This window comes from Astatotilapia calliptera, chromosome 1 (assembly GCF_900246225.1).
Source record: "Astatotilapia calliptera chromosome 1, fAstCal1.2, whole genome shotgun sequence".
Classification (NCBI taxonomy): Eukaryota; Metazoa; Chordata; class Actinopteri; order Cichliformes; family Cichlidae; genus Astatotilapia; species Astatotilapia calliptera.
The window spans coordinates 23,336,085-23,352,755 of NC_039302.1; the positions used below are offsets into that span (position 1 = coordinate 23,336,085).

The 16,671-nt window shown below is 39.2% G+C and overlaps 1 protein-coding gene and 1 long non-coding RNA gene across 4 annotated transcripts in view; one reads left to right on the top strand and one right to left on the bottom strand.

The window, feature by feature from the left end:
• Positions 1-16,671, bottom strand: part of LOC113023905 (CUB and sushi domain-containing protein 1) — a 435,654-nt gene that overhangs the window by 294,612 nt on the left and 124,371 nt on the right. The gene's annotated exons all lie outside the window — the stretch shown is intronic.
• On the top strand, positions 7,607-8,602 carry LOC113023921 (uncharacterized). Its single transcript, XR_003272612.1, has 2 exons — positions 7,607-8,359; positions 8,440-8,602. It is a non-coding gene; the product is annotated as an uncharacterized LOC113023921 (long non-coding RNA).

The window sequence follows — 16,671 nt, forward strand, 5'->3', positions numbered from 1 at the left end:
AGTGATTAAAGCAGCGTTATATGCCTTTTTTAGTATTTGGTGTATACAAATGAGATGTTGTAAATCATCACAAGCAGTCCAAAATATGAACTTCAGGCAAACTGTATTATAGTGAATATGCTCAGACACAATCATTAATATTCCTTTTCCCTGTCCAAACTTTCACTAAGAGTAAAACAGAGCTGTGATTTCTGTTCTTAAATTGAGGATTGACCAGGAGACAGATGCAAACTCACATGTGCGCACACACACGCACACATAAGACTGTTGGTCAGTCGGTAGGTCAATTAACGAGCAGTAATCGTCTAGCTGTCACTGCACTGATGGACCAACATGATTCCATGTCCCCATCCATCTCTCTCGCGCTCTCTCTCTCACTTTCTCAATCAGGCAAACACACTGGTGCTATGCCTGTTTGACATTTATATGAAAATAAGTGAGCTGCTTTTGGAATATTTGACTGTTTATGCAGTCAGTCAACTGTTCACCCAGTCAACCAGCTTATGTAATCAGATAGCCACTCAGTGATTCCAGCCAGCTGGTCTTTACAGTCAACCAACCAATCAGCCAGTCATTTTGCCTGTGTGCCTTTCTGCTTCTTCGTCCATCTGTCTAACTGTCCATCTGTATCTGCCCGACCAGTCTATCAAATAGCTAGCATCTCTGATCATGACATATTCTTCTAATCACCAAGATAAGTGTTTAAACTGGATGTAGTGTGGTAATAAAGCATGCCATCATATTGGAAATTAGTCTCAGCGCATTCACAAAATTACTTCATTATGATAGCTCCTCCACATTGTACTTAGGGAAAACATGGAAAAGACAATATTCTGTATTTGAACAAAAATAAATCTAGAGACACGTAAAATCTTGGCAAAGCTTTTCTAGAAACATAAAAAATTGTGAAATCTGAACAAATGAAAAATCATGCTGTCTGATTGAATTGCAGTTCTTGTTTTGTTGAAGGACAGAACAGCATTGCTAATCACCTGCAGTCTACTACAAGCCAAAGAAGGAATATGTGGTGACAGCCTCCTATCCTCTATTTCAGGGGTGTCAAACTCAAATACGCAGTGGGCCAAAATTCAAAACTGGAACAAAGTCGCAGGCTAACATTAATATTTATTGAAAAAAAAAATCTTCCTCCAGATATAAGAATGAATCTTTTCTTATGGACTCAAATAAGTTTTTCTGGAAAACTGAATATGGAACAAGAAAAGCTTAATACTAAACAATATATATATTAGCTGTATAATACCAGTAGGCCAGCTCTAATAGTAATTTGGTATGGCTTCGCGGGCCAGAGTTTGACACCTATGCTCTATTTATTTGACATCCTGGTCCCATTGCCACTTTACTAATTTGTTGTTGTAGCTAACCGTCTCCAAACAAGTGTCTTGTTGCATGCTCAGTCATCCAGGTAAGAAAATCCCAAAAGGTTGATTCAGTTCGTCTGGATGTAGCGTTTTCAGTGGGAATGCTACGTCCAGATGAACAGAACCAACCTTTTAGGGCGTCTCCAAAGAACATTTAATCGTATGCCCAATTGTTATTATCTACCCAAATCGGGCACCAAGTAGCAAAACATAGCGCACCCACTGAATACTTTGGTGTTTACATGTCCCCCCACTTATCTTTTAAAACATCAGGTTACCTTCCCAGTCCCTCTCTTTGTGTGTGTGAACTTAGCATATATGAGAGTACTAACCCAATAAGAAAACTTTCAAATCGGGACTCTGAGTGAATGTTTCACCACATGTCCTTGCACTCTTCTGGTAAATTTGGCTTACAAGTGGTCCACCAAGCAGAAAATTTCAATAACTTTTAAGCTTTTAGAGTTTGTTCAAACAGCTTTCTGAAGCTCTCTGTATTTCAGGCAGCCAACTGAAGTGGAATAGATTATATGTGAATGAAAAAAATATACAGCATTGACGTTTGTCATCAATGCTCTGACCTCATCACTCCCCACAAGGAAGTACCAAGCAGGGAATAAAGGTTTTCAAATGCTACATGAGTCACATGAGTAAAGTTACTGCGGGCATGCGGCGAATGAATAAGCAGAGTAGCGATGGCTTAAGTACAAGCCATGATTAAAAATAGAGGAGTCAGATTTAGACCAATCGACCAAAACATTAAAACCACTGACCGAGAAGGTGGATAACAATAATCATCATTTTAAAGTGCAGGGCTCCAAACTCAGGAGTTTCCAACATGACAAACCAAAAGGTCCCGTGTCCGATTTTAAGTCAATTTGAGTCTACCTTGTACAGGCCTGTTTCCAAAATGCTGAGATTTGTATTGTAAATAAGAACAATGCATCATAATCACATTGTCAGTGTTCTCTATGCCTGTGTACAACGGCACGCACTGCAATTTACGCTGACTGTCCTAAAGGTGTTCAAGTGGAACACATGCAGGAGTAAGAGGTCAGACAGAATAGCAATGATCTTGAAGGGTAGATAGGTCCAACTCATATCATATAAGGTTCTTGCTTTTGATGGACGAAGATGGCCAACTTTTCAACTTATCTTTTTTCCCCCCTTTTCATCTGTCTTTAGGCTCTGGCATTTATGAAAATATACGCAAACTACACAGTCACTGTAGAGTATATGGCTTTCACTTGCCAACACTGGATACACCACACACTTGTACAACAGATGTATGCCTTGTGTTTACTTGTTTAAATCTCTAATTCTGGGCCTTGAAACATTTTTCAAGATTGTCAAATGGAGCACCAGTCTATCCGTGACACAACGTAGCACACAGTAAATGAACAGACAGGAAGTGATTTGTTTGATAAAGACAGATTAAGAGCGTAGTGGATAACCAGTAAGCAGATAACGGAAGAAAACTTTAAAAAGAAGGGAACACGTTTAAAAAAATGACACTTTATTTTTTTTCCAGGGGTGGAAGATTTTTCTTTAATAAAAACAGCCAGAGATAAATGGCAGGGAACATGGTGAGCAAGCAAACGGTGTTGGTAGAAGATCTGTTGTAAATTACTGCCTTGGCAGAGTTTCCTGTACAAACTGTAGACAGTATGCTATGAAAAAGCACTGTAGCATCTAGAAACAATGGATGAACACATTCTTGGCAACAGGATTTTGAACTTTGGGGAAATTTTGGTAAAGAAAAATAAATAAATAAAACAGGAATCCTCTTATCTGAAGTGAGTGGGAGAGAGAAGGCATGATAGAGATTGGCCTAAGGCAAGATGGACCTTTTTACTCTGTGTGTAACACTTAATAAACTACTGTAATCATTCTGAATTCTTATAACTCATGAAATCATGATCAAAACTACAAGCAAAGACATTGTTGGGACAATATGATAAATGTCATCGAATGTAACCACAGATAATGTGTTACACTGTTAATGAAGATATATAGTTGTACTTAGGGACATGTAATTTGCTAGATTAATTTAGACCCGTGGCAATGGAATAGTTTGACAGTCTACTCAAGGGTAGCTATTTTGGCCTTAAGCAATCTTTTAAAAAACATTACTTTTAAACACTGGCCCTTAAAAGTATACCTGAGATGTTTAATGCTGTTCTGTTGCTTGTTTTTGAGGAGAAGAGAAGAGAAAGTTGGTTTTCAAGAAATATTTGTTTTCACAGGTCTGAAAACATTTTCTTAATCAAATTAAGAAATAGACAAAGAGATGTTATTCTAAAGGTAAATTAAAGATCTTCGGTGTAAGTTACCTGCTGAGATACTGCTGTGCCACAGTTCAGATGTATACTGTAGCACTGCTGCAGTGTTCTGAGGAGTTGTATGCCTTGCTAAAGGGCCCTTTGGCAATCGGTGGTGCTTTATGCAAGCAATAAGAGAGTATGAACCCTACTGATTTTCTGGCGTCCTCAAGCAACACCTTGCAGAGCAATTCCCTTAAACTTGAGCCTGAAGCCTAGAAAATCCCAAAGTGTCTGTCAAGCTGTCTGTCAACCACAGACGGTCTAGTCTGTGTGCTTTTGTGCTAGCCCATGTGTACACCGGTATGTAACAAAAACAACCAATGCATTTCCATCCCACCAATGGTTCAACTATAGAATTTCCACTTCAAATCAACAGCAAAATTGTTAAATTACATGCACCTGACACCACAGTGACTAATGACTGTGCAGTGGAAGGTTTTTATCAAGCACAACATCAACAAGCACATCAGCAAAATGTCTCTATTTACCTCGAAAATTGATTTAATTGTCAGAGCAAATCATTTATCTAGATAGATAGATAGATAGATATCTTTCTCAGTGTCACATAATTAAAGTACAAATTAAATTCCCCCTTGAATTCCACAAATGTTGTCTCCATATGTTTTTTCCTTATTTTCCTTGACTTGCAATCCACACCAATTATTACAATTATATTGTAATTATATTAAAAATGCAAATTACTTTAATTTTTTTTTCGGGGGGGGGGGGGGGGGGAAGTCACCATGACTTTAGGTCACAATAGGTACAAAGCTTCACGAAATCCCACAGGGACCAATTTGTCTAAGCTGTGGTAAGGAACAGGAGCAGTGAGTAGGCAGCTGGCACCCAGCCACATCTCACTGGGTTGTAGACCAGTGTTTTTCTAACTGTGAATCTGGTCTTAACATGGGTCACTGTTTGCTTCAAGTGGGCTCTTGGAACATGATGTTTTATTGAACGTGAATATCAGCTTGAAACAGTGAGGTTCTAAAAGGTGGTTCCACTTGATAAAAGCACTGATTTGCTTCTCGATGGTAAGATAAGGTAATACATCTAGTCAATGGACCGTAAAACGACTAACTCTGACTCAAGTGAAAAATTCTTTTAAAGCAAGTCGTGTTGTTGGCAGAGACTTTTCATCCAGTAATTGCAATAAAAAAAAATGTTTTACTTGAACATAATGTTGGGGTTGTGGAGGTTTACCAAGCAAACTCTAGATGCTGGATTTCACTGTTAGATTTCATCTGGAGGGACATAAAGTTTAAATCTGGTCACAGAGGTTTGACTGCTTTTTTGAAAAGCCTATTCTGCCTAGCATCAGCAGCATCAGCAAGGGTTTATGGGTATCCAGACTTCTGGCTGTTAGCCAAGGCTCTAGGTCCTTCAGACTAAAGTACTTTCTATTTCTCTGTCTCCGTCTCACTCACACAAACACACACAACCTTGGTTCCAAGTCTATCGAGGCATAATGTGCATTGCACCCTTCGCACCTCCTCAACCTCATATATTGTTGCTGTGTCATAAACATTGCGTAAAATGCATCTGTCACTCAGCATTGTCTTTTTTTGCGTAACAACGAAGGACTTATTGTTTTGGCTTAAAACTCAACAAATGGTGACTTACAAAATGAAAACTTGCTGTCAGAGAAAATGAGAATCATTACAAGAAATCCTTATTTAGAAAGGAGGTACTGGGATTATGTTCTTTCCTAAATACCCCATATGATGTTCCTTCATAACAAAATACAGCTAAAATCAAAGGCACAAAAACTATGTTTATACCAAAATAGTCCCGATTAAAAAAGAAATGCTGAAGAAAATAGGTCCATAACCCTGTTTGATCAAACATTTTTAAAGTATACATATATATTACTTATTAAACAGTGTTTCTTTTCTTTTTAATTCAGGAGCCGACATCTGAAGCCTGGATTTTACTTTCTGCATTTGTGAGTCCAAATGATGTAAATTTCATCATCAGATAGTGAAGACAATGCGCCTGCACGTTTTTTGTGATGATGCAGAATTTACATTACAATGCGGCAGTTACACATGTGGGCCTTGAGTTCATTTCAAGAAGTGTGACAGGAATGACTACTACAGTACAGAGGTCGGGTGTCCAGCTGCCTGTGTCTGTAACGGAAAATAATCTAGGCTTAAGAGCTGCTAAAAAAGGACAAAAAGGAGAAAAAAGTGTAAAAAGAAATGTGGCAGTGGCGAAAAGTTAAAATAAAACAGGCTCAAAGCCTAACTTTGGCTCTTTTTCATCTGTAATGTGAGCCACTTTAACAAACAAATAAACAAATAAAGAGTTGAAGGTTGTTAATTTAAGTTATGGATTTGTGCCAAACATAGGGTCTCTTGGCAAATCTGCTTATCCATGTCACGAAAGACTAAATTTAAGTAAACAGAAAAAAGAACAATGATTGAATTTCCGATTAAATAAAGATGGAATTTTTTATTACTCTTGTGTGTTCTTTAGTACATCACCACTTTGTTTTTGTTGTTGCTGAGACTGTTTCAGTGACAGTTGTTGATGAGCCTTATGTATAGGATGCAGACAGAGAAAATATGAATGTAGGTATCATTCAGTACTGTGCGTTTACCCTAACTTCCAGGCAGATATTGTTCCTCGTTAACACTCGTCATGGGGGAATTAACAAAGTGGGCTGTTAAACCACCCATCGCCTCTGCCGGTACAATCATGACCTGAACTTGTTTGTACTGTGCTGGCAAATCAATCAACCGGATTACTTTTAATGACTGGTAATTCAGTTATTCACATTGTTTCCATTGTTTCTCTACCAAGGTAGAGTCAAAGCAGAGGCATTTTTCAGCGCTCTTTGATTCTGTCTGTCTAGCTATAAAAACTAAAAAGCTGAATTCCATGAAACCTGGTGGAGAAATGAGAATTGATAAAAGGAAGAACCCATTAAACTTTAGACCAGATCCAGCCTACGTTCTTTTAAAATGCAAAACAGGCCACTGGCATTGGCTTTGGGAGAGGATTCCTTCCCCAAATCTAAGTTAATATATTTCATTGTATACAGTATACCCACTAATTGTTATCCGACAAGTATTTCAAACCACGGACCTATCTCAAACAAGCTTTCCTGATTCATTTTCATCATCTTTCTGGTTGGAGTATTAGAACACACTGTACTTTCACATTTTTTGAGGAGGATTACATTTTGGTCTGAACATCTGCTGAGACTTGCCAACTGTCAGTAAGGCAGAGTGAACGACATACTGTGGAGCTACTGTACAAGTAAAAAGTCCTTGTCACTGTCAGCAGTCAGAGTTAACTGAACTGAAAACTAAAAATAGGTTTATGTGGAGAGAGCTACAGGGTGGATACATAAACATGCATTCAAACTGGACTTTAACCTTTCACATTTCTCTTTTAACTCTCATGATTCTCCCCCTCTTGTCTCTCTGTTCCAGACTGTTACTTCTCTCCTTTGTTTCCCTACCTTCGTATACCCAATCTATCTTTTTTCATTTTCTGTAATACAGCACAGTCCAGCTATAAGAACCCATCAATCAAAATACTTACAGGTGTACAATCATTACGATTAGGCATAGTGCCACATATAAAAACACATACAGCTGCTGTACTTGAGTTATATTGCTAGAAGCATCAGACACATCCACACTCACAGCATAAGGTGCTTCAACCATGACTCCACATAAATTTCACAGTCTCACGAAGAGATTGCTCATAACTAGTTTGAGGGCCAAATAGACGGTGTGGGATCATCCTGACAGGGAGAACGACGAGCTCAGAGCACCTCCAACCTCTACAAGTAAAAACTTGCTGATGTCAAAAATGTACAAATTTAAAAGAAAACAATAAATACAAATAAATACAAAGTTCAAAACTAAGCCGAAACACATGCAAATGCCAATTATGGAGCTGAATAAAACAAAGCAGGAGCACTATCTGTAGCAGCTTGGATTGCTCCAGCTGCACCCTCCAGGTAGCCCTTGTTTCTGTTCCAGCCACCAGATGGGGTTGCCTCAAACAAAAAAGGAATTTAAGACACTGCAAACCAATAATAACTTTGGCTCAAAACAGCGATTATTAATATACAAAACTAGCAGGCTCACTGAGTGTGCTAACATGGGCACTGGCACAAAAATGTGTTAAATCACACAAACGATGTCACATGCATAAACATGCATGATAGAGTTGAAGACAAAATGTCATGGTCTGCGGTGGGTGGCTGGAATTTCCATAAGGCTCCTGAACTGACCTGGGATCCGCCCCTGGGCAGGGCCAACTCCAGCTCCCGCACACCTGGAGCCTATTGCAGGCAATCAAGCCAGAGGGATTTAAACCACACGTTGATGTTCATTCACTGCCAGTTTGTCATCAACACATGTTGGTAACAGGCCGTATACGTTAAGTTCTTGCTGTGATTCATCCTGTTAACACGACTCTCTTGTGCTACAGTTGCTGTATCCACCTTGGCTCACACTCCACCTCTGGACTCAGGATACCTAGTAATCATTATGGAAATCTCTCTGTGCCTCACCTGCCTGCCCTCCTGCCATCACACTCCATCTGAAGCCCCGGATCTCAGGCCAGCTTTTCCACGCCACTCAGCCTCTCCTGGATCTTCATCACCCCCCTCTCAACACTCCAGGTCCCTAACTGCAAGTAAGAATTGCTGCTCTTACAACTGGCCACTGCAGAGCTGCCTTCACTACCTACCCAACTCCTATATCCTCTTCCTTCAGTGTGACTGTTCCTCACTCAGCTCCGTTCTGCATCTCAGGCCTCATTCCCTCGCCATAGCCACGTTCCCCAGGCCACGCCGCACCAAGACTCCACGTCTCGTTGTTTTTTTGTCTTTGCCACGTTTTTCTCTTGCACTTAAACCTAATAAATTGTTGCATCATCTGCTGTCTCCGCTCTGGGTTTCTGCACCTGAGTCCTGTTCAGTACCGGCCACCCGGCCACGTGACACAAAAGAAAGTTAAAGATGAAAATAAGTTGAATATGTACAACCCCGATTCCACAAGAGCTGGGCTGCGTTTAAAAAAATGTATTAAAAACAGAATGCAACGATTTGCTAATCTCATAAAGTCATATTTTATTAACAATAGAATATAACAATGACTGTCAAACGTTAAACTGAGAAAATTTGTCATATTAATGAAAATATTGGCTAATTTGATGTCTGGGACATGAGGCACTGTTTGACATGGGACGCTAGCTGCTCACTAGTCCTGGGTCTTTTTGTTTAGTTTAATTTCATTATGTGTCAAATGCTTTCAATTGGTAAAAGGTCTGGATCTCTTCTACTTCTTCTACTACAAAGCCATGCTGTTGTAATAGATGCAGTATGCGAATTAGCATTGTCTTGCTGAAATCTGTAAGGAGATGTCATCTGTATATATACTTTTTTGGCACTGACGCTGACTTTCCAGATTTACGAGCTGTCAGTGTTATTAGCAATAATGCACTGAGGGATGCAAGCTTCTGATCGCCGATAACAAGCCATATGCACACAAGTATCCCTTTTTAGTCTTTGTCTCAACACTTTTTACATGAGCTTCAGCCCAGAAAAGATGGCAGGATTTTGGGATCATGTTCACGGTTTCTTTGCATGACAGAGCTTTAAGCTTGGTGGATGGTTGACAGACAATGATTTCTGAAAGTGTTCTTGACCTCATGCAGTGATTTCCAGAATCATGCCAGTTTTTAGTGCATTTCTGCTTGAGTGCCCGAAGATTATGTGCATCCATTACTGATTTTAAGCCTTTTCCTTTACGCACAGAGATTCCCCCAGATTCTTTTTATGATATTACTGTATATAGTATAGATAGTGAGATATTCCAAGTCTTCTCAATTTTTACATTTAAGAACATTATTTTAAAACACCTACGCGCAATTAGTGTCGTATCAACTCTAAACTACCTCTTATTGAAGGCTACAAGGAAACAACGACCATGAAAACAGAGTCACACTACAAAAGCCAGTGAGACAAAGTAGTTAGGGAGACTGGAAACAGGGGGGAACCCAGCTGAAACTCATTGGGGAAGTAAGGTTGGGAAAAGTACAACTGAACACTAAACACACAGGACATAAGCTACCAAATTAATACAGGAGATAACTAAACGGGAACATCACAAATGAAGGCTTGACAGTACATGGGTAACACCAGGGGAAGCAGGGTAGAATGACCCAGGGACCATCTCAGTTAACTGGGCACAGACTATCTTGATGAATGCTTTGAAGTTTAGATTTTCTTCCTGTGCTTGTGTAGGATTCCTACATCCACACTCCAAAAGCATGCATTTTGGGTTGGTGACTCTAAACTGACTATGGTTGTGAATCAGATAAAGTGCTTATGCTTGGCTTAGCTGGTGTTTAAATGTGACTTGGGACATTTTGAGTCAGTAAGTCTAGAAAAACATTAAATAACTGCAGCTACATTACATTTAAATCAACATAGACACTTTCCTGATAGTTTATTATCAATTCTGGAACTACAAAAACACTTATTGTGATCCGTGACTCGCTACCTGGACATATGTGTTTGCATGTGTATCTGGTTACGTGGCCTGTCTAAACAAACTCGAACCTGTATGCATATATTTGTCATTTCCGGTGTCTGTGTATTTGCATTGTTTTGTGTGTGCGTACGGCATGCACATGTGTATTGTTTTATGAGTGTGAATGTGTGTGTTTGACCACATTGAAAAGCGTATAATCCGGCGCTATGGGCAATATCAACAGAGAAAACCACTGGGCTAAAGTAGGCCAAGCTTCCCTTTAAAATACACACACATACATACAGATAGAGGCGCACGCAGCTAACACAAACACCACATCACCGATCCACTGTGGGGGAGAAAGGCACTATTTGACAAACCATTAAAACTGATTCTCTATGCTTCTGAGACAGTGAGAGCGGGGGGAGGAAGAAGAGCACAGAAAGGGGTGGATTAGAGAGAGGAAGTGAGAATTAGGAGACCCCCACCCCTCATCCCTCACCAGTGTTGGTCAAGTTACTTGAAAAAAGTAATCAGTAACTAATTACTGATTACTTCCCCCAAAAAGTAATCCCGTTACTTTACTGATTACTTATTTTCAAAAGTAATTAGTTACTTAGTTACTTTTTAAAAACACGATTTACAACCTGAATAGGTGATAAAGCGATAGATCTTTCAGCCCAATTCTACTTTTTCTACATAATCCATCATACAAAATGTAATCAAATGGAAAAGTCCCTTTTTAAAACTTGTTTTATTAGTTTTAATCTTTTAACTTTATGCATCAAGCAAAAATTTAATTATATGCAACATTCTCTGACTGGAAGAAATTTGTTTAATATTTAAACCTATTTTCTGCACATTCCAGCACATAATTTTTTTGTGTGTGTTTACACTCACTCTTTCAAATAGATGCAAGTAAAACACAGCAGAAAATAAATAAAATCAAAGACTCAGCGGTCCTTTTGCTCTATTTTCACCTGTAAAGCAGGACTAGGGTAGGCGGAGGTTTACCCTGGTGCAGGTGTGCTGCGGCGGTCAGTGGAAGAATCCGCGAGTTTCTCTGTGAATTTCCCATTACGTCGTAGTGCACTCGGTGCTTGCTTGGAAGTTTAGGGGTTTTTTTCGCTGTAAAAAGAAGTTTTCTTTCCACGCACAACGGACGCTAATGTTTTTGTCACTTTTTATGGAATCAAACTTAAAGTAAGGTCAGTACTTCCACGCTTTAAACGCTGATACTCTCTCCCGCACTCGATATATTATCCACTGTTGATCTGCAGAGAGCTGTTGTCACGAACGTCGCACTTGCTTACGTCACTGTCATGAGACTTTCTCGCAAAAAAATCACGGTTTTAGTAACGCAGTAACGCAGCGTTCCTACGGGAAAGTAACGGTAATCTAATTACCGTTTTTGCAATTGTAATCCCTTACTTTACTCGTTACTTGAAAAAAGTAATCGGATTACAGTAACGCGTTACAAGCTGCCCATCTCTGCCCCTCACCACATTACCTCTTTTACGCCCGCTCTTTCTCACCATCTCACTCTTCTCTTTATATCTGCCAGGTTTGTTTAGAAGTCCGTGACATGTGTCCTCTACACGTGTGTGTGTGTGTGTGTGTGTGTGTGTGTGTGTGTGTGTGTGTGTGTGTGTGTGTGTGTGTGTGTGCTTGTGTGTGTGCTTGTGTGTCTGGGTACGTGTTTCTGTGCTGTAACTGAAAGATTTTTGACAAGGTGTGAACATTAAAAGCCTCCACAGTCACATCCACCCACAGGCCTGAGGGAAGGACACCTTCACACACTCATCAATGCACATGTGCATATACACATATTTTAAATACACCTAGATTCATGTCTGCTCACAGACATAGAAAGACAAAAACGACCAAGTTAGAATTATCACCCAGCTTTACACTCAGCTGCAAAGATCAAGACCAACGTGGTGAAAAAAGACCACTTAAAGCAGGCCAGTAGATGTAACCCCTATTCACATGGAGCTGGTGTTACTTGGGGACTTCTAATCATTTTTATAATTGCTCAAGCCTTCAAAAGTCTCTTGAAACCCCTCTTCAGGAGAACTATGTAGGCTGCAGTGGCAAAGGAGAAGGAATGGAAAGAGTGCAAATTACGTGTCACCACACAGGTCTCACTAATAATAAAAAAAAAAACCCCAAGATGAAATCCATTAAAAAAAAGAAATCTCAAAGCATAATGAGATAGATACGAATCTTTTGCTGTGCTGAACAGACTCAACAATTGTTATATTAATGTGTTAGCTGGCTGGCAACCATAGATCAACCTTCAGATGAAATCAGTTGAACTTGTGTAAAACGCCAATGTTAGGGTGAAAGTTCTAAATCAACCTGATCCTGACCATAAGGTCCCCTGGTGATAATAGTTGAGGTGCCAGGTGAGCAGGGCTTTTGATGAGCTACTGATGGAATACTTTGATTGTGATCACGTCAATGTTCTGCACTTCACTCAGACCGCACAGTGTTCGCCGACAGTCTGATAAGATGGCTTGTTATTACTCGATTTATAATTGTCAGTGCTTTCTTTTTGAAAAGCTTTATCCACATTTACAAATCTACCAAAGAGCAAATGTGACAGGGAGAATTCTAGTTTGGCTTTTAATGGAATATGCATGAAAACACTAGAATTTATACTTGAATTATACGGTAACTCTTTCCAACTTTGAAAAAAATAATGAATAAATAATCCTACTGGATAACCCTCCGACCACTGTCCTCTGTACAGCGAAGTGACCTCTTCCCTCCCCCTGTCTGGCCTCACTGTGTCTACACCTGCTACTCTGTGCCATGCCTGACCTTGTCAAAACATCTCTTCAACACCTTCAGGAAATTAAAAATGAAACAATTTCATTAGTCATTAGTAGCTAGTAGAAATAAAAATAAGAAATCACCCTGGCTGATAACAGCACAACAAAGGTTCACAATTTTGGCTCTAATGATCACTCAGCATTCAGTACAGAGCTCTTAATCCTTAATTAGAACACTGTTATTTAATTGTTGCATTGATACATGTTGGAGGAAAGAAAAGCTCTGCTCCATTTAAACCAACAGCAGAAAAACAGCTCAATTAATGTGTCTGGATACAAACCTGCAGATCACCATGACCGAGAATGTAGAAGTGAAACGTCCCTGCAAATCCCCTTCGACTATACAAGCAACTGTGATTATGTTGGATTTGACAGTTTATTGTGTTGCTGATTTTGCCTGTTTTTGCAGAATTTGAAGGATAAAATAGCAATAAAGCTATTTTTTGGAAGCAATAAAGCAGAAAAAGTACAATGAAGAGGTAAATGTAACATGAAGGTTCTTGCTGAACTTATTCACTGGGGTATGAAATATGACTGATGAGAGAGATCCCCCTCCTCCACACCCTTACTCATCCTTGTTTGATTGATTGCCACCCTTCTGTTGAAACTGTAATCCTTCACTCTGCTTTCAGGCGAAGACAGAGATGCTGGACAAGCTAGAGTACTGTGCCTTTTTTTGAAAAAAAAAAACAAAAACGTATATTCAAGCATTACTTGATGCCTGCAGTCTTAAAATATTTCATCCTTTTAATATGAAGATCAACAGCATGTGTTGTTAGTTGCTTTTAGTGTTTCATTTGTAGCAGCAAAGTATTTTTTACATGCAATATTTGAGGCAGAGTGTTTCGCATGTCTTTAAACATCACTGGAGAGGATCATTAACTTTGAAAACACAAGTTAATGTGAGTAATGGTTGAAGGTGGCTGGGGGCACAGATGGTGACTTGAAAGCCTGCCAGGAGTTATTGTGCTAAAACAAAGAATGAGCACAACTTAAAAACATTTTGAAAGGCAGCAATCCCAGCACCTGGCAAAGTCAATAACATGTCATTTCATGTTATTGGGCAGGAAAAGACTTCTTTACTGCTGTTTTCAAATATTCAAAGTAACCCTGTGCTAAAATGACAAGAGAATGAAGACACAAAAGATGGTGAAAATGAACGTGATTCTCAGGCTGTGACAAAGGCTGCAATGAGAAATTAGCTCTGCTTGGAAAATAACAAGATTCAACATTAGTCAGTGTTAGCATGATTCAAGCGCTCAGACCTTAAAAATGACTCAGACAGTCAGATCCTACGCACAGTGTCACATGCAGAACTGAAAGATAAGAGAGGTATGAAAAATGCTGTGCCATAAAATCAGCCAATCTGTCCATCAATCAGTCCATCAGTCAATCCACCCATCCATCTATCCATCTCTCTATCCATCCATTCATCCATTCCTATTACCCCGTTTCTCTTTTTGCTTTATCTACTTTGGGAGCCTTTTAGTACCAGAAACCATGGAATTACCTTTCAATTTGATCACATTTTATCAGGAAAGCTGCAGGGATTCATTGGATCAAACCATCGTTTCCAGTTTTCACTGCTGTTTGCACCTGTTAGAACATATCTCCTCAAATCCTCTGTACTCACTTCTCCTCTGTTCAACTTCAGTCATACTCTTTACCCCTTAGTTTGTCTTGCCGCTTGTATTGTCTCTCTTGCCCTCTTCTCTTCATCTTTTGCACTCCCTTCTCTTCTTGTTCCACTTCTATCATCAAAACTACCCTGGCATTTTCCCTTGTTCTCTCCCTCTTCACTGGCATTCGGCTGCATCCTTCTTTTAAATGCACAAGCACAGAGACAAGTTCAGACAAAAAGACGAAGAGAGAGAAAAAGAAAGAGAGAAAGAAAAAATAGACAAATCTAATGGCTATCATCCAAAACAAGGGTGAGAAAATACCAGAGGAAGCCAGTGGTAGCCCTCAGCCTCCTAGCAGATACACCTATGGCATCAATTTGAAGCTCCTATGTTGCTTCGTTCTCATGTTATTGCTTTCACAAACTTGAGTGTTCACTTCACCTGAATGTATGCCCACTCACAGCCTGCTGGGTGAGCGGGCAAAAATTGAATCTTTACTGAAACATGAGCTGCAAAGTAGAGCCCTATATTATCAAATGTCAAATATTTACTGATCTAATGGTACTGGCATTTATAAAGCTGATTAATAAAAAACATTAAATTTTTTTCTTGACCACAATTTTCACATCAAACATCATTTTCATCCCTCTTCATGCACAAAACAAAGATTCACCTGTGCAACAGGCACTGAAACCAAACCATTTTTCACATATGAAAAATTAACAAAAACTCTTTTAGACACGAAATTATTTTATACTTTTATCAGTACCGTACTGACTTTGGCTTTTCTGATATGCTGACCAGTACTGCTAAAAGTATGGACATATGGTAGAGCAAAAAGTATTCATACACAAAAACAGATCTAAGAAATTAATTTGATAATTTACACAATATCATTGCTAAAACTAAAAGAAGGAAGATTCTACATGTGAAAATCTCTTCTTCTTCTTCTTTTTTCTCCTCATCCTCCTTCTTTGTGATCTTCCCATTTTTGTCTGCATGATAATTCCATCTTCAACATCCTTTTTCTGGTATATCCACAATCCCTCCGAAAACCATCTCAGCCTTGCCTCTCTAGCTTTGTCTACAAACCTGTCAACCTGAACCGTCCCTCTGATGTACTCTGTATTTCTAATCTTATCCATCCTGGTCACTCCCAGTAAAAATCTTAACATCTTCAACTCTCCCACCTCCAGCTCTTCCTCGTGTCTTTTTGTCAGTGACATTGTCTCCAAGCCGTACATCATAGCAGGTCTCGCTACTATCTTGTAAATCTTCCCTTCATTCTTGCTGCTATTCTTCTGTCACAAATCACTCCTGACACTTGGTGGTCAGAAACCAAGAAAAAAAAACATGAACATAGCACCAGCTACTGTACACTGGACAATATTTAGCTAAGTAAGAGATATGTAGTTCTGACTGATAAAAGAGCAAACCACTTTGATGGATTGTGAGATTCAGATGAGAAAAACATCAAAACAAAAACAAAATGCCTTTAGTAGTAAAGGATGTATACAAACAAAAGAACAAAGTCTGTGTAACAGTGCTAATTGGGTCGGTCAACTAATAATTTTCCTCATTGTTTTTGTCAATGGCATTTTTATGATGTAAACAAGACAATAACTAAATAAAAACTAATGTGCAAGGACTAAAACTACAATAAAGGCTGTCAATTTAGCTCAGTGGGTTTTTCGGTGACTATATGCCACACGGCTGGAGAGTATTGGCCCAGGTTTGATTCTGATCCATAGCTCTTTGCTGTTTGTCTGTCCCTGATTTCTTGTCAAACTTCAGTAAAACTATCCAATAAATGCTAAAAAAAAATCATTATAAAATGTATTGATATTTTTGTCAATAACTAAGAACAAGACCAAAATATTCTAGAGAGACAAAATCCAGTCAGAAGTAATTAGTTGTGTAGAAAGGCACGGTGAGTTTTTATGTGATCCAATCAGAAATAATCTTCTTGTGCAGTAAGGTTAGACGGTGTGGGAGAGGGGTTCTAATAACTC